Source organism: Gorilla gorilla, chromosome 6, assembly GCF_029281585.2.
Source record: "Gorilla gorilla gorilla isolate KB3781 chromosome 6, NHGRI_mGorGor1-v2.1_pri, whole genome shotgun sequence".
Taxonomy (NCBI): domain Eukaryota; kingdom Metazoa; phylum Chordata; class Mammalia; order Primates; family Hominidae; genus Gorilla; species Gorilla gorilla.
The window spans coordinates 47,850,715-47,873,861 of NC_073230.2; the positions used below are offsets into that span (position 1 = coordinate 47,850,715).

The 23,147-nt window shown below is 41.8% G+C and overlaps 1 protein-coding gene and 1 pseudogene across 7 annotated transcripts in view; both read right to left on the reverse strand.

Annotated features, from left to right (window-relative positions):
- HECW1 (HECT, C2 and WW domain containing E3 ubiquitin protein ligase 1) overlaps nucleotides 1-23,147 on the reverse strand; it is a 449,170-nt gene that overhangs the window by 275,079 nt on the left and 150,944 nt on the right. The window lies entirely within an intron of this gene.
- On the reverse strand, nucleotides 13,695-14,117 carry LOC101126188 (large ribosomal subunit protein eL20-like; annotated as a pseudogene).

Below are 23,147 nucleotides of genomic sequence, written 5' to 3' on the forward strand. Positions count from 1 at the left end.
CCTCCCTGCTCCCAGATTTTGACAGTCTCACTTAGATGTAGCTCCTGTGACTCTACTACCTACAGCCTTCACTGCAGCATGTCCAGCTAATTCCCCTCCTCTTCTCATTGAGAAAGTTCAGTCCTGGTGGTTTGGGCTGTGTGTTTAATTGCAAAAGCCCTAGAGAAAGAAGAGATGTTAATATAACACTCTTGATGAAACAAGACAAGGGGAATATGTTTCCCATTTGTAACACACAGAAAATCTAACAATGAGTGCTGGTGGGTTGCTTTCCTCAACTATCTCTGTCTACATGGATATCTAATATGCATCTCAAGCCCATCTCCAAAAACAAGTTCTTGATTATCCCAGCCTTAAATGTGCTCTTCCCCATCTCCGTAGATGGTAACTCTATTCTTTCAGGTACCAGACTGAACACCTAGAGGCATCCTTAATGATTCTTCACACTCCTCAGGTACAATCCAGCCAATGCTGAAATGCAAGCTGTCTAAATCCAGACAATGCTGGCTTCAAAATCTGCCCTGTCCTCTGACCACTTCTCAGTCTCCCACTGCTATCTTCCCAGCCTCAGCCACCAGTATCTCTTACCTGGTCTATCAGGTCTCCCGACTTCTATCTTACATTCTGCTCTCCACAGAGCAGCCAGAGAAACCTTTAAAAAACCTAAATCAGGGCTGCACATGGTGGCTTATGCCTGTAATCCCAGCACGTTGGGAGGCTGAGGCAGGAGGATCACTCTAGGCCAGGAGTTGGAGACCAGCCTGGGCAATATAGTGAGACCCTGTCTCCAAACAAAGAAGAAAATGAAAACAACTCTAAATCAGATCACATCCCCTCTGCCAAACCTTCCATGACTTCCTTCTCCCACCATTGCCTCCTTTTCCCTTGGGTCCAGCAACCCTGGACTCCTGGCTCTTCCTCCTGCCCGCCCATCCCAACCCTGCCTCGGGGCCTCTGCACTCCCTACTCCCACTGCCAGGAATGTGCACCCCCAGACATCTCTGGGCCTCTGGCTCTCCCTTCCTCAGGCCTCCATTCCAGCATCTCCACAGTACCTGCTCATCTACTCCTCCCTAATCCCCTGTGTAACATCCTTTGCCATGCTCACTCTCTTTCCCTATTCCCTGTATTATTTCTCTTTACAGAATTTAACACCACTGAAAACAAACATACACTCTGTTAGTTTATTGTTCATTTCCTCTCACAACAAGGTACATTCCATGAGGACTTTGTTATGTTCACTACTACGTACCTCCCCACCACCCCCAACCATCCTTAAACAACTCCCCACTACCCCCAACGATCGTCAAACAATGCCCGGGACACAGCAAATTACTCAATAACTTTTGAGTGGATGAATGAGAGAATGTCATTGCTATCATTGTATGCAAATCCTTCAAATCTATTGACTTTCACATTTCATTAGTATGGACAACTTAAATGATGACCCATGAAGTTCAGGGTGCTTCAACAAAAGGCAGGCATTCATGTAGCATATGGAGCTTCCTGAACTCTGTCCACAATTTTCAAAGTCTATGTGGGCCGAGACTATGACTTTTTAGTAGTTATAAGGTGTGATTCTGGGTGAGGCCTTGGTTGGTGATATCCCTCCTCCCAAGCACCTTTGGGGGGTGGGTGGCAGTTTGAACTTTTACTGGGCACAAAAATCATTTAAAAAGTGACAAGCGAAAACTGCATTTGCCAATAGAAGTAGTAAAGAAAAAATAATAGCTGCCATTTTTGAGAGCTTATCATTTGCCAGCACTTTTACTAAATATTCCTTTAAATATTTACTATAATGAAACTGGCATTAAATTTACTTTCCCAGGGTAAAAACTGAGCAATGGTCAACTGGACAATCAGGAGAAAGGAAAATGCAGAAGTCAGCGTTCCTGCTTGCACTACATCTCTGAACGTTTGAGGACCCAAGCTAGCCTCAAAATCAAGGAAGGCTGTTATAGGGCCCCCCATCATAGGCTTGGGCAGTCTTGATGGCATTATCACTGGGCTGCATGCTCTGTGCTTCATGTGGTCCCAGTAGTTGGATCTCAGAGGTCTCTTTTCTTCAAGGGAAACTTGTCTGTTTGGACTGTGCTGATTTCTCATCATCTCTCTGTTCAATTCATTTCTCTACCTGCCCTCCCTCCAAGTCATCCACCCTCTCAGGGTCCTGAGCTCCTCTCTTGAAAGCAAGGGCAATAATGTACTTACCCTCTGGCTTGTCCTTTCCATCTTGGACATGGCTCGAAGGTCTCTCTGATCTATCTCTGTGGTCTCTGATTTTTTGCAAGCCATATGACTTACTGACATAGACTAAGATGTACCTAACTAGTTCTTGTGTTTAGACCACTGGCCTTTGCCAAAACTTGGATTCCTAGTACTTTCAGTATAATCTATTACTTCATGTCTAAGCATTTTCCTGGGATTAAAAAGAGTTAGCTTGCTATCTAGCTCATTGTCATTTATTTATTTTGCCCACTCAGTTTCTTTATTTTATTTTATTTTATTTTTTGTTGAGATGGGGTCTGTCACTCAGGCTGGAGTGAAGTAGTGCAATTACGGCTCACTGCAGCCTTGACTTCCTGGGCTGAATAGATCCTCCCACCTCAGCCACCTGCATGAGCCACCACACCCAGCTATTTTTAAAAATTTTTTAATAAAGATGGGGTCTTGCCATGTTGCCCAGGCTGGTCTCAAACTCCTAGGCTCAAGCAATCCACCTGCCTTGGCCTCCCAAAGTGCTGGGATTATAGGTGTGGACCACTGTAGGTTCTTTATTTTTTACGACTTCGGGTGGGCTCATTCCCGACTGCACTCCTGATGAATGGTTACAGTCCAAGTGGCATATGACTCATGAACCTCAGAGATCCTCATGGACCTACGCAGGCTGAGTTTTGATTTCCTAGTCCAGTGGTTGCCAACCTGGGATGCATGTTGAAATAGCTTGAAGAGCATTAACCAATGCAGATGTCTGGGTCCTAGCCTCCAGGGATTCTGACTTAACTGGCCAGTGGTGTGGTCTGAGTATCACGGTTTTTCAGAGCTCCACAGGTGAGACCCTGATCCAGTTTGTCTACATATCTAATCCCAGGAAGCTCTCACAACAACCTGTTCCATTTCCCCCTTTTGTCTTGAGCTGCATTTTACTGTGTCTATAAACATTGTCCTAGCAAGACCCAGTTAGCAGTAAGACTTGCTCTTTTTAAAAAGAGCTGGTCCATTTTTTACCCAAAAGTTATAATAAGTTAATATAACTACACTTAATAAATTCAAATATGAGAACCTTAAAGCAAAAAAAAAAATCCATACAGAAAGCACATAAATGTGAATAAAGCACAAAAGGAATAAAATCAGAGCCCTTCAAAGTTTCACATTATAAGACCTGGGGCAGTCCTGGCTCTGCCACTTGCCAGATCTGCAACCTTGGGTGTTTCTTAACCTTTTTCCTCCACAATTTCCTCATTAATAATATCAAATGTAAATTATATGATTTCCCATGTTTGTTGTGGAAAGAAAATGGAATAACACTTGTAAATGTACCTCATAAGGTTATTATTTTATTAAGAATAGAATAAAAATTATTTCAGGGAAGGGAAATTGGGGAGATGTTGGTCAAAGGATACATTTGACAGGATACATTAGATAGAAAGAATGAGTAAGTTCAAGTGATCTATTGTACAACAGGGTAACTGTAGATAATAACAAGGTATTGATCTTGAAAATTGACAAGTGAATAGATTCTTTCTTTCCCTTCCTTCCTTCCTTCCTTCCATTTCTGTCTTTTTTTTTTTTTTTTTTTTTTTTGTAGAAATGGGTCTCACTTTTTTGCCCAGGCTGGTCTCAAACTCCTGGGCTCAAGCCATCTGCTGGTCTTGGCCTCCTAAATTGCTAGGATTATAGGCATAAGCCACTGCAGTTGGCCCCAAGAGAATAGATTTTAAGTGCTCTCGCCACAAAAAAATAAGAAGTGTGTGAGATAATGCATATGTTACTTAGCTTGACTTAGCCATTCTACAATGCACTCATATTTCAAAACAACATGTACATGATAAAGAAATATGATTTTCATTTGTCAATTAAAACATGTTTAAAAAAGAAAATTATTTCAGATCTGGGGAAAACAGTCCTCCCATTTCCTATAAGATTACCTGTCACTAGGCAGCCTGCAGAGAACCAGGTGAGAAGGGTCCCTGCCCCACGGTCCTGCTTTAGAGTCACGTATCTCAAACACAGGAGAGCCCTGCTGCTGGAGACCCCATTATTAGCCCAGGCCCCTGACTCAATCCCCACATCTCTACTTCCCTTGTCCTTGAATCAAAGGGCGGACGCATCCTGGTGCTGGGAAGAGGTGTGGCTGTTCCACTCCTGACACTCAAGGCAGCCACAGCTGGGGGAAGATTTCAGAAATGACACGCTCAGGTAGGAGAAATGACAATTTAATTAACTTGTCAACTGTTTCTCTCAGAAAACATGGAGGAAATAGATTGCTGCATTAAAAAAGCATCCCTTCCCAGCTGTGTCCAGTCTTATGTTTTTCGTCTTCCAAGTCAAGGTCCTACTTTGGGGTCCTACTTTGAGGGACGTTTTGCAATATTGAACAATATGTGTTACTCTTACATCGATATATCTGTAGGTCTAAATTAGTGCTTGGTAAACGTTTTGGTTTCAGGACTGACCAACAATCTTCAATATTATTGAGGATCCTAAAGAACTTTTATTTATGTGGCTTATATCTATCAGTATTTATTATGTTAGAAATTAAGGCAAAACATGCAAACTATTTATATTGGTTCATTTGAGAACAATAAGAAACCCATAAAATTGATAACATATTTTATGCAAAATAAATACATTTTCCAAAATTAAAAAAAGTGAGAATTATGGCATCATTTAACATTTCTGCAAATGTCTTTAAGAGCTGGTTTAACAGAAGACAGCTGGATTCTCACACATACTTCTGACTTCAATGGGTTGTGACTATCACTCTTCATGGAGCTTCTGAAAAACTCTGGTGTTCACTCACGAGATAATGAGAGTGAAAAGGTCAAATAAAATCTTAATATTGCGATAAAATTAGTTTTGATTAGTTTTGACCTTACAGACCTTACTGAAGGCTCTGGGGGCCTTCCAGGGGTCCCCAAACTGTACACCGAGAATTTCTTTCTTTCTTTTTTTTTTGGAGATAGTCTTACTCTATCACCCAGGTTGGAGTGCAGTGACAAGTGACATGATCTTGGCTCACTGCAACCTCTGCCTCCCAGGTTCAAGCAATTCTCCTGCCTCAGCCTCCCGAGTAGCTGGGATTACAGCTGCTTGCCACTGCGCTCAGCTAACTTATGTATTTTTACTAGGGATGGGGTTTTCCCATGTTGGCCAGGCTGGTCTCGAACTCTTGACCTCAGGTGATCTGCCTGCCTTGGCCTCCCAAAGTGCTGGTATTACAGTCGTGAGCCACCGCACCCAGCCAACACTGGGAATTTCTGTTCAAGATATGCTGTGAATATTATGCTGTGAAGCATAATATTGATTCTATACATTGTCAGTTAGATGACTGTTGGATGCTAGAGAGGCAAATGGTCTTATAATAATATTTAATAAAATATAATTATTGAAAGTGTTTAAAATCAGCTTTATTAGTGACTTGCATTTAAATTTTGTATTTTATTTAACAATTTTAAAAGATATATTTAATGATATCTATTTATTATATTTTCTTGAACAGTTTGTGTCTCACTTTATAACTTCCAAATACTTAATCATATGTTTGGTCTCTCTTCTTATTCTTGCTCTGCTCTGGGCCTGGCATGTAGTGGGATTTGAGACAGCCTGTGAACACTGAACACTAGGCAAGAAACATGCCCATAGGGGCTGGAAACGACTTTACAGAAGGCAGATCTGACCCTTGTCGCCAGCTCCTGTTGTCCTGATGGCACCACAGGGAAGGAAGTTCTCAGCAGATGAGTGAAGTCAGCCAAAAAGAGTGTGATGCGGGGCCCTTGTCACAGCAGCCCTCGCCTTGTCCTGCCACCTGCCTTTCCTCCTGCTCTGTTCATTAAAGTGATGCACCAGCCACTGAACTGGGTTTGCCCGTCAAGCATCTTGGCTGGAGGGACATAAGTGACCCATGCACACAGCCGTAAGAGGCACATTCAGTGATCTAAGCTGAGCAAGACATTGCTCCTGCTGTAAATACACGTCCTTCAATCTAGCAGTAGAAATTAGACCTGTAACTAAATAGCTGCACAACTAATATCTGAGGCAGAGTGCAATAAAGTCACATTGCTCTATGACAGCTGGAAAGGAAACACAGTTAAGCTGGATGAGGGACTTGAAGAAGGCTCATGGAGAGAGTGTCAGACATGTTGGGACTTAAAGGATGCAGGGCAGGACTTTGAGTTCTTGCACATGCAGGATGCCATAAGAATCCAATTCTGAGCTGAGCATGGTGGCTCACACCCATAATATTAAATCCCAGCTACTTGGGAGGCTAAGGCAGGAGGATTACTTGAGGCCAGGAATACAAGAGACTAGCCTGGGCAACATAGTTAGACCTTGTCTCTCTAAAAAAAAAAAAAAAAAAAGAAAGAAAGAAAAGAAAGAGAACAGAAAAAGAAAGAGGAGGATCTAATTCTGAAGGCAGAGCTAGAAGAGGCTTAGCAAGCAGTCTGGTTGTTAGCTGCAGTGCATTTGAAGGAGAGTGGACTGAAAGAAAGAAGAGCTGAGGTTGGAGAGGAGGCTACAGACTTGAAAGAGCTTGTGTTTGAAGTCAGGTCTGGGTTTAACTCCAGCTCTCCCCTTGCTATTGTGATATTGCACAACCTCTGAATAACAGGTTTTCTATCTGTAAATGAGGAATAATCGTATTTCCATGATAATGTTGTTTGAAAATCAGGGCTAATTCATGTATAGAGCTTGGCACACAGCAGGTGTCCACCCAATGTCAGCTATTGTTGGACACCAGCTGTGGAGAGCCTGGTGCAACAAGTCGCAGAGAGGGGCTCAGTCTGCAGGAAACAGGAGATAGGAGATGCCGTTTTGGAGCTGAGCCTGAGACAGTGATGGCCATGACGCAAATGATTCGGGCTGGGGCTTCCTGCAGTGACAGGGCCAAAGGCTGCTGAAGGGACTCTCAGAAGTGCTCTTTGCCACTTGCTTGGGTGGGCGGTGAGGTGAGGGGTGCAGAACTGCTGTGATGAGAAGCAGCGGGTCAGAAATCACCTCACCTCCACTCCCCCAGTCAAGGAGTGCAGGATCCTAGAATCTTACACCATCAAAAATCTTAAATGCCAATTTTCATGGGGGAAAAACAGCCCCAAACAAAACGGGAAAAGAGAATACTGTGTCGGGAATGCATGAAAACCTCAGCATTTGGGTTACATTTCCAGTCTTCCCCTAACTGGAGACTTCCCCTCTCTTAACTGCCTTCTCCCTGTTCCTCAAACCCATTTGCTCCTAGTGAGCAAGAGCGTTATTGTCCACCTGGGGATATAGTTGGCTGGGGTTCTTTTCTTCAAGTGTCTCAAAGTGTTCTTTTCTGGCAGCGTCTTGAGGTCCTTTGTGTGTTTGTTCTCTTTCCAACAAAGTTGTAAAGGGAATGAGCCGAGATCCATTTCAGATCACAGAAACGGGGTGCTGGCTTTCTCATTGTACTGGGATTATCATGAGTATTCATCCTCCTCTCAAAAGTCTTCTAAGTATGCTATTGTGCTCTTGCTTAAATTTGTAAAACTTTTTCTCCTTGTATTTCTGCTCACCAGGAACTACAATTCATCAAATAAAAGACAAGCTGGCAAAACTTGTCTTACGTCTCAGTGGCCTGGGATTGAGGTAACTTAGGTTCTAGTTGTCATTCTGCAGTTAACTAGCTGTGTGACTTGGCATTTTAATCGCCCTTTTTTGGAGTGGATTGCTATTTCCTAGAAAATTTGGACCAAATCCACAAGGTCCTGCCCCTCCCTGACACTGGACGGGTAAGGTCACAGGTGTTCAGTGGTGGAATCGCCACTCCATCTTGTGACCCTGCACTCCTGCACGATGCTATTTCCATGGGGATCTTGGATTAAACCTAAAGTGCAGATGGGCTCTGTCACCACTGGTGTTACCTAGAGGAGGCACTCTCTCCTTGGAGCATCTGACTCCTTTGGGAAAAGGTGATAAGAATTCCTAGTCCTGACCCAGCATCTGGGACAGAGATTTATCACAGGATCCAGGGTCCCTTCACTCACCACTCCCTTTCCATGCTGAGACCACCCCAATCCCATTCTGACCTTCTCCCCTTCAGCCTCCCCAGTGAGCTGTGAAGACCATCTGTCTGCAGCAGATGCTCTGTCTCAGAAGATGGTCTAACTCAGAAGAGTTCCCCAGTGGAGGGAGCTCTTGGTGATTCTTGACCAAGGGGTAAGGCCCACTGAGCATCCACTGTAATAGTCGCTGCACTGCTGTGGTTTAGACAAAACAAGCAATGGTCCCTGTTCTCAGGCAACTTAGAGTTTCAGGGAGACAGTCAAGGAAACAAATACACCAATAAAAATATACTTACAAATTACTATACCCCATGAAGGAAAAAAATCAGGTGCCATAAGAGAATCAAGGTGGGAGATATTTTGGAGAAGGTGGCAGAGGAGCTATCTGCAGAGGCAACACATCAGCTTCAGAACAAATGAAATGGGGACAAGGAGGGCGCACATTCTAGGCAGACGCACAGCCTGTGCAAAGGTATGAAGATGAGAATTCCCAACAGGTTCAAGGAACTAAGTGAAGACTAGTGAGGCCCCAGCATAGTAAAAAAGAAGAGCGTGGATGGTGGGGGTAGGGTCTAGATGAGGCAGAACCTTGCAGCTCGCCGAGAGGATTTGCAATTTGGCCTAAATGCCATGGGACACTTTAGAGGGCAACAGGATCTGATGAAAGCGCAGGGCCTCTGGCTTATGAACAAATATTTTATTTAAAATGCTTCTTCTCACTCAATTGAAACTGTAAGGTAATCCCTCCCACACCCTAAAAAAAAGGACACAGAGAAGCATTTTGCTTTGTCTGCTACTTGTTCAAAATTAGTTCATAAAAATAAAACCTATTCAGTCAGTTCATTATCACAGAGTCCCCACAGCTGGAAGGGGAATGCCCTTACACATAGCACAAATTGAATACCCAACCTCAAGCCCACGCCAAATGTTGAATCTGAAATAAATGGGTAGGAAATATAATCTAACCCAGCTCAAAGAAATAACACTGTCCTTGCTCTCAATCACTGAAAACCGCTGGATGTATTCATTTATGCAACTGACTTCCTGTACGCCAGGGACTATGCTAGGCACTCCAGATACAGCAGCAAACACAGACAGAAATTTCTGTCCTCACAGAGCTTGAATCCTAATGGGGAGGAGACTACAAACAAGACAGTTAGGTAAATTATAATCTATATTAGAAAGGGATGAAGGTGTGGAGTGTGAGGCAGGGAAGGGAGTTAGGGAGCGTGGGTGGTTGCAATTGTAAATGCGGTGTTCAGGAAAGACCTCCTAGGGGTGACTTAGGAGGAGGAGGAGAAGTGACAACTTAGACCTCAAGGGAAAGGGCACTGGGAGCAGAGGGGAGACCAAGCCTGACACCCTTAAGCAGGTGCACCTGGGGAGTGGCAGGGAGGCCATGTGACTGGAGTGGAGAGAGAGGAGGGGAAGGGGAAAGAAGGCGAAAGGGGGATCAGATCACATAGAGCCTTGGAGGCCATGGTTGGGGCTCTGGGAGCCACCTGAGGCTCTGAACAGGGAAGTGACATGTTCCATGCTTTAAGAAGGCCCATGCTGGGGGCTGTGATGAGAACAGGCCACATGTGTGGGAACAGGAGGAGCAGGTGGGAAGCCGCTGCAGTGATGGGGGAGCTGCCGCTTGCTAGAACCAGGGTGGGAGCTGCGGATGTGCCGAGAGACGATCAGATTCCAGATCTATTTTTGAGGCTAGAGGTTTGGATGTGGGGTGCAGAGAAAGGATGAGTCAAGGATGACACCACAGGTTTTGGCCAGAGAAACAGGAAGGAGGGAATCGCTGTTCACTGACATGAGGAAGATTGAAATGGCTGATGATCAGATAAGGATGTTGGCTGGAATATTTTAAGTTTGAGATGCTTATAAGACATCCCAATTGAAGACCTCAAGCAGGAGCTGAATATTCAGGGGAACATTCAGGGGCACGGTCTGAAATGGGCATATACATTTGGGGGTCACCTGCCAATATATGTTATTTCAAGTCACAAAAGTAGATGCGACCACCAGGAAGGGTATGGATAGCAGGAGAGGGCCAGGTCTGAGCTCAGGGGCAGCCCACAGTTAAAGGTCTGGGGGAGTCAGGGAAAGAGCCCAAGAAGGAGCACAAATTTGGAAAAAGAAAACAGGGAATGATGACTTCCTGGAAGCACATCAAGCTGCATTTCCTGGGAGGTACAGTCAACCGTGTCCAGCACAGAAGATGAGGGCTGAAAATGGGCCAGGGGAATTTCCAAAGTGGAGATCCTTGGTGGTTCTAGCAAGAACAGCTTTACTGAGGGAGTAGGGAGGAACTTCAGGCAGTCCAGATGCTTCTTGGAAGAAGTTCTGCTGGAAGAGGGGAGAAGGCAGTGTGTGGTAAATGGAGAAGGAAGTGGGAGATGAGAAGATCTGGGAGAAATTGCTGGTGGATGCTTACGGAAATGGTCTAACTGAGGGAGAGAGAAGCTGCTGGAAAGACATCCTAGCAGGTGGCAAAGGGCAAGGCCTGGTGTGCAGGTGGGTCCCAGTCATGGCGGAGAATACAGTCATGGGTTCTTAGTTTCTATTTTTGGTTGGGCCAGTAAAGCCCCTTCCTCATCCCTCTTATCTGCTTATCAGTACAGACAGAAACGAAAAACCATGGCTTCAGGCTGCTAAACACCTAAAACAAAACCAAACAGAACAACAACAACAAGATAAGGTGGGTTTCACAAGCTTGGACATGTGGGCCGTTCTCCTGTCATATGAGGCAGGGAGGCAGCGTCATGGCGGCAGGTGGCAGTGGGAGTCAGTGGAAGCTCTTTTCTGATCCCTGCAATTGTCTCAACAAAGTGTGAAGTAGGGTCATCCATTGCCTGAGTAGGAGGATGGAGAGGAGATAAGGGAGGTTTGTTCATCTTCACATTTTACCTAATGAATGAACTCATTTCTCTTTCACATATATTATAAAATCTGTTCTTACATTAGATGGAGAAAGAAGAGGAGGACTAGAGAAAGGAGGAGACCAAAGAGCCCTGAGCATCCTGAAAATCCAAGAGAAAACCCAAATGAGGCTTCTGGCCAACACTGAGAAGATCCAACACATTCCTGAGTACAAATATAATCTGGCGAAGTGGGATTAGAGACGCCTGTATTTCTGCTGAACGCACTTTCTAAGCTCTGTGAGTGAAGGAGGGTTGCAGAGCATTCTGTGTGGTTCAGGTGGTTGACTTCACTTTAGGAAAAGTAAAACTAAGAAAACAGAGAAGCTGGAGCATGTGCCAAATAAAGAACTTGCTCCTCAGGAGACAGGAAAGCTGAGCTAATTTTGTACGTACTATAAATCGTCAGTCAGCTTCAGTTTCAGATCTAGTTTCAAACCTGGAGTGTGCCAGTGGACAGGGAAGACTGCATTGGCCTAAAGCATTTAAACTTGCAAAAATAAATAGTATCATCAAATAAATAAGGCACACTTTATCAGGATTAGGCATAATTTATAATGACATAAAGATGATGGAATTCCACATAACACAGGAAAAGAACAGGCTACTTATGATTTTTAAAAGTAATTGTAATGTGAATTTCTACGTGCATTTTATTTTGACTAGTATCTTATTACCTATATTTTTTTAAAATGTAGTCTCTTTTTAAATTCTACAAACCACTGTGTGAGAAACTTATCCTTTTAAAATCAATGCCATACTGGGACCAGCATCACTGGAGGTCTCTATTTACTTGCTGGGACATAAGGGGAATTCTCAGGGGAGCCCCACACACAAAGAGCTTATGAGTCTTGACATGGAAATCAATGTCCCTGGCCTTTTAATAACTCTAAAGAACAGGCTATGCTAGGAGTCAGTCTGCTAGATTGATCCAAAATAAACTGTCCCTGGCATAGTTGTTATGTAACATCGTTTCTTACCATTTCTGATATCCCTTACACAGACAAGAAAAAAAATGAAAAGGTCACATCTTCCCACTGGGCCCCCATCAACAGGAACCAGACCTGAGCCATTTGATAAGGGGCCTTCTGCACAATTGATTCTTTAAACCCCCTTATTCCTTAAACCTCTGCCTCTGTCTTCCAGTACAAGTATTGAATGCCATACACTATAATAGATCTCAATATATGAAACAATTTTAACCACAAAAATCTAGTAAGAAAATTCAATAAGAGCTGACACTATAAAACACCATAAATCACCAGAGGTGGCCTGTGGATCAATTAGCAGGATATTGGCAAAACTCTGTAAAGCATTTGATTGAATAAACCCACAGCCACCTATCCAGCAAATTAACAATGACTGAAATTGTTGCAGGGAGTGAGTCGGGGAGGGTGGGAGGGTAGTATGTGTGTGTGTGCGCGCGTGAGCATAAGAACAGACTACTTGGTGAGTAAATAGTGGAGGAAGATAGTGTGGATGAATTAATGACCAGGCTTCAAGGCAGCTCCGTAATTTGGGGAGGTGATTAGTGCATTTGCATCTACATTACTCTCCCTCACCCCTACTTTTCTAAAACTTAATACCATTTCTTCCATATTCACAGTTTTTATGATAAAAACAATGCTTACTAATTACAGGTAGTTTATAACAAATTTTTTAAGAAGCATTCAGAGAAAACCAAAAACCACCTCAAGCGTCACCACCCCAAGATAAGCACTATTATTATATTAGAGATTTCCTTCCATTCTATTTTCAGTGCATGCATGTGTATTTTTCAGCCAACAAATACTATGCTGCATATACCATTAACATTGTGATTTACTTATGTAACATTATGTTATGAGAGATTTTTATTTTATTAAATAGTCTTAGGAGAATTCTTTCATAAAGGCTACACATTATTCCATATTATGGTATTACTAAATAGGATTTCAAGCAAACTTTTTGTTGGATTTTTAAAGATATTCTTAATTTTACACTATTTTAAATATATATATAATGCTGCAAATGAACATCTGTATAGCTTATTCCTTGCACCAATTTCTGAGTACTTTGCTCTGTTATTCTCTGAGGACCCTGATAACTCAGTGACACCATGGATGCTGAGCACCAAACTGCAAAGCACACGTAGAGACCCCTGGACACTTCCCTCTGCACTGAGTGCCCGTCTCAGGACATCTTCAACAGCATTGAGTTGTATAGTTTTTAATTTTTTTAATATGATAGGCAAAATGACAGTACTTTTCATTAATTTGTGGTTTGTTTTCTAGTATGAGTAAATATCTTCTCATTGATTTCACAGTCTTTTTAAAGTTTTTACATGTCCTCACGTGTGACTCACATCTATCACATTGGCTGGTACACCATAGGTGCTCAATAAGTGTGTATCAAATAAAAACAATAAATGGAGGGATAGTTCGTGTCTATTTTTGTAATAGGATTTTACTGCGCGCTCTCTCTCGCTCTCTCTCCCTCCCTCCCCCGGGGCGTTCCTGAGTCTATTTGGGGCACACCCGGGGCGAGGACCCTGCACCTAAAAGAAGATGTTGGGCCTCTTGGTGGTGAAGCGTGGCCCGGTGGCACTTGTTGGCTGTGATCTCCTCCACCTTCATGATCGGGATGCAGTGGGCCTGGGTGCGGTGCCGGCCCATGGTGGTCAGGTCCCAGTATTCCCTGTATGTGTTGTGGGTGCAGCTCCGGGAGTCATAGAGCAGCCAGACGCTGAAGTTCTTTACCCGCAGGGGGACCTTCTCAAACACCTGTCCACAGTAGACAATCCAGCCTGAAGACATCTTCATCTTCTTTAACTGAGATACGAAGTACCAGAAGCGGGACTTGGCGACGACATGATTAGGCGCAAAGATTCGCATGCAGTAGAGGGGCAGTGTGTGGCATTTGGGGGTGGGCGAAGAGAGACCACCACCTTGTACTCTTTTAGGGCACCCGAGGCCTTCATGGCGTCCTTTCCGTGCCTGCCGCCACCCGCGCTTTTCTCCAGCACTTTGGGAGGCCGAGGCGGGTGGATCAACTGAGGTCAGGAGTTCGAGACCAGCCTGGTCAACATGGCAAAACCCCGTCTCCACTAAAAATACAAAAATTAACTGCGTGTGGTGGTGCGACCTGCAATCCCAGCTATTTGGGAGGCTGAGGTAGGAGAATCGCTTGAACCCGGGAGGTGGAGATTGCAGTGAGCCGAGATTGTGCCACCGCACTCCAGCTTGGGTGACAGAGAGACTCCATCTCAAAAAAAAAAAAAAAATCATATTTTATAACTTCTGTCATATATTAAGGGAAAATGGGAAATTATCCACCGTTATTGTAAATATGACACAATTTCCCAATATTTGCTTATCTTTTTATTTTGCTTATTTTTTTAACTTACAAAACTTCAACATTTTATATTGTCAAATATCCTGATTTCTTTTCCATTGTTATCATTCTGTTATTTTAGGCTTAAAAGATTTCTGTCTCTAACTTATTTATCCATATTTTCTTTTGAGTTTTTATGATTTCATACTTTATGTTTCACTCAAATCTATCAGGGATTGGGGTATGGGTAAAAGAGGAAATATATCTTAAAGTTTTTTTCAAAGTAGTTAACTAATTGTATTAGTAATACTTATTGTTTAATATATTCTTTACTCAAATATTTTTTATTCTATCACTATTATTTACGAAATTTATATTAGGGTCAATTTCTGTTCAATTTATATAGTTCCACTAATCTGTCATTATGTTGCTGCACTCATACCATTTCAATCTATTTATTTATTTATCTTTATTTTTTTCAACTTTTATATTCAGGGGTACACGTGGAGGTTTGTTGCTTGGGTATATTGTGTGATTCTGAGGTTTGGGGTACACATGTTCCTGTCACCCAGGTACTGAGCATAGTACCCAGCAATTAGTTTTTCAACCCTTGCCCCACTCCCTCCATCCCCCTTCTAGTAGAACCCAGTTTCTACTGTTGCCATCTTTATGTCCGTGAGTACCCAATGTTTAGCTCCCACTTACAGGTAAGAACATGTAGTATTTGGTTTTCTGTTCCTGCACTGATTTGCTTAGTATTAATGGCCTCCCGCTGCATGCATGTTGCTGCAAAGGACATGATTCATTCTTTTTTATGGCTGCCTAGTATTCCATGGTGTATATGTACCACATTTTCTTTATTCAGTCCACCACTGATGGACACCTAGGTTGAATACATGTCTTTGCTATTGTGAATAGTGCAGCGATGATCATGCATTTGCCTGCGTCTTTTTGGTATAACGGTTTGTTTTCTTTTGGAAATATAGGGAGTAATGGGATTGCTGGGACAAACGATAGCTCTGTTTTAAGTTCTTTTAGAAATCTCCAAACTGCTCTTCACAGTGGCTGAACTAATTTACATTCCCACCAGCAGTGTATAAATGTTCCCTTTTCTCCACAGCCTTGCCATCATCTGTTTTTTGACCCTAATAATAGCCATCCTGACTGATGTGAGATGGTATCTCATTCTGGTTTTGATTTGCATTTCTCTGATGATTAGTGACATGGAGCATTTCTTCATATGTTTGCTGGCTGCTTATATGTCTTCTTTCGAGAAGTGTCTGTTCGTGTCTTTTGCCCATTTTTTAATGGGGTTGTTTTTTGCTTGTTCAATTAAGTTTTTATAGATTTTAGATATTAGACTTTTGTTGGATGCATAATTTGCAAATATTTTCTCCCATTCTGTAGGTTGTCTATTCACTCTGTTGATAGTTTCTTTTGCTCTGCAGAAGCTCTTTAGTTTAATAGGTTCCACTTGTCAACTTTTGTTTTTGTTGCAATTGCTTTTGAGGACTTATAAATTCTTTCCCAAGGCTGATGTCCAGAATGGTGTTTCCTAGGTTTTCTTCTAGGATTCTTATAGTTTGAGAATTCAAATCTTTCATCCATCTTGAGTTAATTTTTGCATATGGTGAGAGATAGGGATTCGGTTTCATTCTTCTGCTTGTGACTAGCCAGTTTTTCCAGTATCATTTATTAGGGTCTCCTTTCCCTATTGTTTATTTTTGTCAATTTTGTTGGAGATTACATGACTGTAGGGGGGTGGCCTTATTTCTGGGTGCCTTACTCTGTTGCATTGGTCTGGGTCTGTTTTTGTAGCAGTACTGTGCTGTTTTGGTTACTGTAGCCTTATAACACAGTTTGAAGTCAGGTAATGTGATGCCTCCAGTGTTGTTCTTTTTGCTTAGGATTTCTTTGGCTATTCAAGCTCTTTTTGGTTCCATATGAATTTTAGCATAGTTTTTTCCAATTCTGTAAAAAATGACACTGGTAGTTTGATAAGAATAGTGTTGTATCTGTGGATTGCTTTGTGAAATATGGCCATTTTAATAATACTAATTCTTTCAATCCACGAGCATGGGATGTTTTTCTATTTGATTCCGTCATCCATGATTTATTTTATCAGTGTTTTGTAGTTCTCCTTGTACAAATCTTTCACTTATTTGGTTAGATGTATTCCTAGATATCTCAATTTTTTAATCTATTGTAAATTGGATTGCATTCTTAATTTGGCTCTCAGTTTGAACATGTATAGAAATGCTACTGATTTTTGTCCATTGATTTTGTACCCTACAACCTTGCTAAAATCGTTTATCAGTTCTAATAGCCTTTTGACAGAGTCCTTAGGGTTTTCTAAGTATAGAATCATATAATTAGGGAAGAAAGAGTTCGACTTCTTCCTTTCCTGTTTGGATGCCCCTTTCATTTCTTTCTCTTGCCTAATTGCTTTGGCTAGCACTTCCAGTACTATGTTGAATAGGTGAGAGTTGTATCCTTGTCTTGTTCCAGTTCTCAAAGGGAATATTTCCAGTTTTTGCTCATTCCATATGATGTTGTCAATTACTTTTTAAACATACATTAATGTTCAATGTGGATGTACATACATCCACACTTCTTTCCCCAAAGTTTCTTGGTTAAGTTTTCCACTCAGTCTTCCAGATAATTTGTGGAATTGTAGAATGAAATATATATACATACAACACATGTACATCAAATTATATAAATCTATCTCCTTGACATTTTTAGATTTGCATTAAACCTGTATATTAATTTGTGGAGAAGTGAAGTTATCTAAAGCTCAGTGTTTCCATCCAGCCACATGATGTACCTCTCAATTTCTTCCCATCTTTTAGGTCCTTTAGTGAAATTTTATGGTTTCCTTCAGAGAGTTTCCACATACTTCCTTTCAAAGTTATCTCTAGGTACTTTATAACTAAGATTTTCTTACTTTCATATTTTCCAATTTGATATCACTGGTGTAAGTGAAATCCATTGATATCTACCATACTTATTTTGTATATTGCCACATTATTTAACTCTTTTTAATTCTAATAATATTTAAGTTGAATCAGTGCAATTTTTTAGTTCAATAATTAAACATCTGCAAATGCTATATTGATTTTTTCTAATACCTTGGTTTGTTTTGGTAGAGTTTTTGCCAGCCCCTGAGATGGTCTCAATTATCCTTACCACCTGATGTTCACAGCATTATGAAGTGCCCTTCCACACTGAACCAGAGCTTGTCAGTGTGACCAGCAGAATTCAGCAGGAGTAACAACGTGTGACTTCTCAGGCTAAGTCATAAAGGCACTGCAGCTTCTACCTCAGTCTCCTGGCTCCCTTGTTTGTGGAGAGGCAGCTGCCATGCTTTGAGGATGCACATGCAGTCCGGTGGAGGGCCCGAGTTGCTAGCTGATACCTCCATCTGACAGTTTCCCTAGTTTGCCAGCCACACTAGTGAGACACATTGGAAGTGGGTCCTCCTGCCCTAGTCAACCCTTCAGATGACAGCAGCCCCAGCTGACATCTGACTTACAACCTTCTAAGAGATCCGAAGTCTAAACCCGCCAGCCAAGCTGCTGCTGAATGACTGACCGGCAGAAACCATGAGAGACTATTAAATGATTGCTGATTTTAGGGCTGATTTGTTATGGTTTATTATTAAGCAACAGATAACACACAGAATTTCAAAAGAATGTAAGTGAAAAAAAATCCAACAATTATTGAGCACTTACTATATTCTAGTAACAGGGCTTACAACAATGCTATTGTGGACATTCCTGTTTCAGAGATGAAGATATAGAGGCTGAGAAATATTAAGTTAAAGCAAGGCTTCTCAACCTTGTTTTACATTTTCAGCCAGATAATTCTTTGTTATGGCGGTTGTCCCATGCATTGCAGGGTTTCTAGCTTCTACACATCAGATTTCAGTAGCAGTCACCCAATTGCAAAAACCAAAAAATGCCTCCAGATATTGCCAATTGTGTCCTCAGAGGTAACCCTACCCTCACTTCCCGCCCCCAGCTTTGTATTCTTGCATGCATTAGTCTACTTGTGTGTTATCAGACAGGCTAGACTTTTGACAACAGTTAAAAAGGCTCTAGGAATGCCCCAGTTTTATACTTCCTGGTTATTCCGTAGACTCTGTGGTGGGGTATTCCCAGACAGATGGTCTTGCCTTTCAATTCGTTTATTTCCTCCAGCACTCCAATCATCCTCTCCAGCTTCCTTCACTCCTATATTGAAACTGTCTTCCTAACCCAAATATGCTTCAAGTGTGAATTTCACATGTGTCTTTCTGGTTCCTACAATAGAGTGTTATTCTATGTTAGTGAAATGCCATGGGAGTGCATTTGAGGGGCACCCAGGCCTTGTCTCATAGAAAACCTCCAGGAGGAATCAACTCATCCAGTGAAGTGTGTGTCAGGGAAAGGGATCGGGGGCAACTTCAAACTGTTGCAGACAAAAAGAGCAGAATATGTGAGGGTTCTGTGGCCAACAGGAGCATGGCACATGCCAGCTGTGCTGTATTCAGTACAACTAAAACAGAGAATATTTCCAGCATGCTTGTTGTAGGAGATGGCAAGGGGTATGAATGGCAAGCAAACTGAAGAAGTAAGTAGAAGCCTGACAAAGGAAAGCAGTCGATGGTTTCCAGAGATGTCAAGAGGTAGATGGTCAGAACTTTATTAAAGATTTCAGTGGTGAGGGAGAGGATGAATTAAGAATGGCACTCTGAGCTCTGACATGAGAGAGTGGGTAGAGGGTGGTACTGTTTACTTAAAAAAATGAACATAAGCCTAGGCAACATACCAAGACCCCATCTCTACAAAAAATAGAAAATAGAAAAATCAGCAGGAGTTGGTGGTGCACACTGGTAGTCCCAGTAGCTACTCAGGAGGCTGAGGTGGGAGGATCACTTGAGCCCAGGAGGTTGAAGCTGCAGTGAGCCATGATCACACTACTGCACTCCAGCCTGGGTGACAGAGCAAGATCTTGTTAAAAAAACAAACAAACAAACAACAACAACAAAACACAGGTCAGGAGAAGATGACACATTTGGAGTTTGTCATGCCTGAGGCACATGAAGTGGAAAAGCCCAGTGGACAGTTAGAAATGTGGATCTGACTCTCAGGAGCCCCCAGGGATTCATCATCCTACAGAGGAGTGTTTCTCAGCCTTGACACTGGTAACATTTTGGGGCAGATACAGCTTTGCTGTGAGGCTGTCCAGGGCACAGTGGGATGTGCAGCTGCATCCCCGGCCTCTGCCCACTAGGTCCAGTAGCATGTCCAAGTCATGACAATGAAACATGTCTCCAGACATTGCCAAATGTCCACGGGGGACAAAATCACCCCCAGGTGAGAGCCTCTGGGTTAAAGGTTTCACAGGGAATAAAGCTGCAAGGCTGCAGATCTTTGATTCAAATCTTGGTGGCCTGTCTCTAAACTACAGCCCTTCTCCACTGAGCCATGTGTAAGGATCCCTGCCACACACTGTTACAGAACACTGCAAGTCTCCTTCTAGGATTTATCTCATTGGCTTATGTAACTAATTCTGTAGCTGAGTTGGAAATGTCTGTTTCCCCAAGGAGAAAGTAACCACCCTGAGGGCAGAGCCTCTGCACACACAGGATGCCTAGTAGAGTCTCTTGCACTTTAGAGAGACTCAATGAATATTTTAAAATAAATGCATAAATTATAAGTTGTTGGTTTTGATTTACTAACAATTTAAAGGGATTCTAGCACCAATATGAAGTGGCAAGTGTTCTATATTTGTCTGTGATAACTATCAGGTGAATTTTGTACTGCTTGAAAGTTTATCAGTATTCATTTGTGAAATGGTGTGGTTCTGAAAACTTCATTAAAAATTATCTGGCAAGTTTTATAGTTATGTTCATAACTTCAGTGTTTTGAAATTTTCTACTTCTTAAGTATGGTAATTTTCTAAGGAAATTAACTCATCAAGTCTTTCAAATATATTATTAAAATTCTGAACATAAAAATTTCTATTAATATTTCTCTTTGAACTATACATAATTTTATATTCCTTTTCTGATTCTAATCATGAATATTTGTTTTCTCTTAATTAGCTATGCCAGAGTGTTTAGTCCCCCAAGTAAATATTTTTAGATTTATTTATCAATGCCACTGTTTCACTATGTTTTGTTTTTAGTTCATTAATTTCTTCTTATATTTTAGTTATTTAATTTTTCTTTCCCTAGGTTTCTTTGGCTGAGGGTTTTCTAATTTTTTTTTATTTGAACACAGTTATTTTCTTTTCTTTCATCTTAAATAATAAAGACATACAAAACTGAATTTTTCCGTGTAAATAATTTTAGTCACATCTGTTAAGTTTTAATGTATAATTATTATATTGACGTTATTTCCTAAATAGTCAAAATTATGGCTTCAATTTCCCCTTTGGCCAATAGTACTTTTCAATCTGAAAATATTTGAAATTTTAAAAAACATTAATGTCTAATTGTATTGTGATCGGAAAATGTGCCTTCAATAATTTCTCCTTTTTGAAATTTATTGAGGATGTTCTCATGCCCCAGTAGTAGATTGCTAATTGTATAGATGCTTTATAGATCCTTGCAATGATGACATAGTCTATTTCATGGCAAAATGGTCAGTACAAGTTTTAATTGTAAATATTATTTGATTTTATGTAATATTATTTATCTTTTTTATGTGCAAAATAATGAATTAAAACTCCCAACACAATTACATATATTTCTGCTAACTTCTAGCAGTTTTTGCTTTACCTATTTCGATTCTATACTATTAGGAGTGTAGAGGATCATGGTCCTTTGTCACTGTAGATTATAACTTCATCAATATAGAATAATCAACTTTGTCCCATTAAACACTTCTCCTCCTCAAATCTCACTTGATTTCATATTAAGCTGACATTTATTTATTTTACTTTTATGTCTTTACTTTTAATCATTCCTTTTACGTGTCTCTTTTAAATAGAATATAGATGAATTTTTTAGTTTGGTCCAGTTTGAGAATTTTTCTGTTGTTAGGTGATATTTATTTACATTTATTCTTGAAGGAGGTGTGCGATATAATAAAAATATATATTTTATTTGGTCTTTATTTGTTCCTAGTTCCTGGCATAGAAGTTCTTAAAACATTTCCTGAGGCCGGGCACGGTGGCTCATGCCTGTAATCCCAGCACTTTGGGAGGCCGAGGCGGGTGGATCATGAAGTCGGGAGTTCAAGACCAGCCTGGCCAAGATGGTGAAACCCCGTCTCTACTAAAAATACAAAAAATTAGCTGGGCGTGGTGGCAGATGCCTGTAAGCCCAGCTACTCAGGAGGCTGAGGCAGAGAATTGCTTGAACCCGGGAGGCGGAGGATGCAGTGAGCCAAGATCGCACCACTGCACTCCAGCCTGAGTGACAGAGTGAGACTCTGTCTCCAAAAACAAAAACAAAACAAAACAAACAAAAAAACACTTCCTGAGTGAGAGAAGTGTCTTTTGTTACTCATAATCAGCCCCTTCACCCCTACCAGAGTTTATGGTAATGAGGTAGCTCTTGGTAGGTCCCTAGACAGCTTCAGGATGGGGGGCTGTCAACAGAGGAAACAACCATGTGACAAGAGGGTGGAAATTTTTAGCCCGCCCCTTGACCTTGGGAGAATGGGAAGGAGTAGAGACTGATCCAACAATCAATGGACAGCGATTTAATCAATCATGCCTACATAATGCAGCCTCCATAAAAAACCCTAAATGATGTGGCCCAGGGGTGCTCCCGAGCTGGTGAATACACCTGGGTGCTGGGAGGGTGATGCACCCCACCCTCCAGAATCCACACCCCCCCAGTTTCCTCTTCATCTGGCTGTTCATTTGTACCCTTGATGAGAAGCTGTCATAGTAAGTATAGTTCTTCCCTGTGTTTTATAAGCCATTCTAGCAGATCATTGAACCTGAGGGGGAGTTTTGGGAACCTTCAAATTTGTAGTTGCTTGGGCAAAAGCATGGGAATCCTGGGAACCCTGTTTTCGGCTGATGCCTGAAGTGGGAGCAGCCTTGTGAGAATGTGCCTTTAACCTGTAGGATTTGGGCTAACTCCAGGAGTGAGTGCCAGAATTGATTTGAATTGTTGGATACCCAGCTGGTGTCAGGGAACTGGAGAATTAGTGTGGAAGACCAGACGTTTGGTGTCAGGAGTGGTGTCAGAAAAAAGACAACAAAAGGTGTTTTAAACTTATTAGCATGAACCTTATGAAATTGCCATTTTTGTAGGTCAAGATAGCAAAGTATGAACAATTTTATACATTTCAACATAAACTTATGTTATCTGATATTATAGCTTCTCTTTTTATGCTTCTGTAATAAAATCTGTGCTCTTCTTTAGGCTGTCTGAGGCTGTCTGCTCTCAGCTACCCAGCACAAGGCAGGATGACACTTCCTGGCCCCCTGTGGTTAGGAGGGCCATGGGACCAATTCTGGCCAATGAGTTGTAAGCAGAGTAGGTGTAGCTTTCATGCTGAGGTGTTTAAATGGCTGTGCAGAACCCAGAATTCTCCTTACCTCTGAGATGGAAACTGGCAACCTCAGAGATGGTGGCTGTCACCAGGACCAAGAGCGGCTAGAATGAACAGAGCTACCCTCCCGACCCATAGACTAGGACAATGAGCAAAACATAGTCACCTGTTTAAGC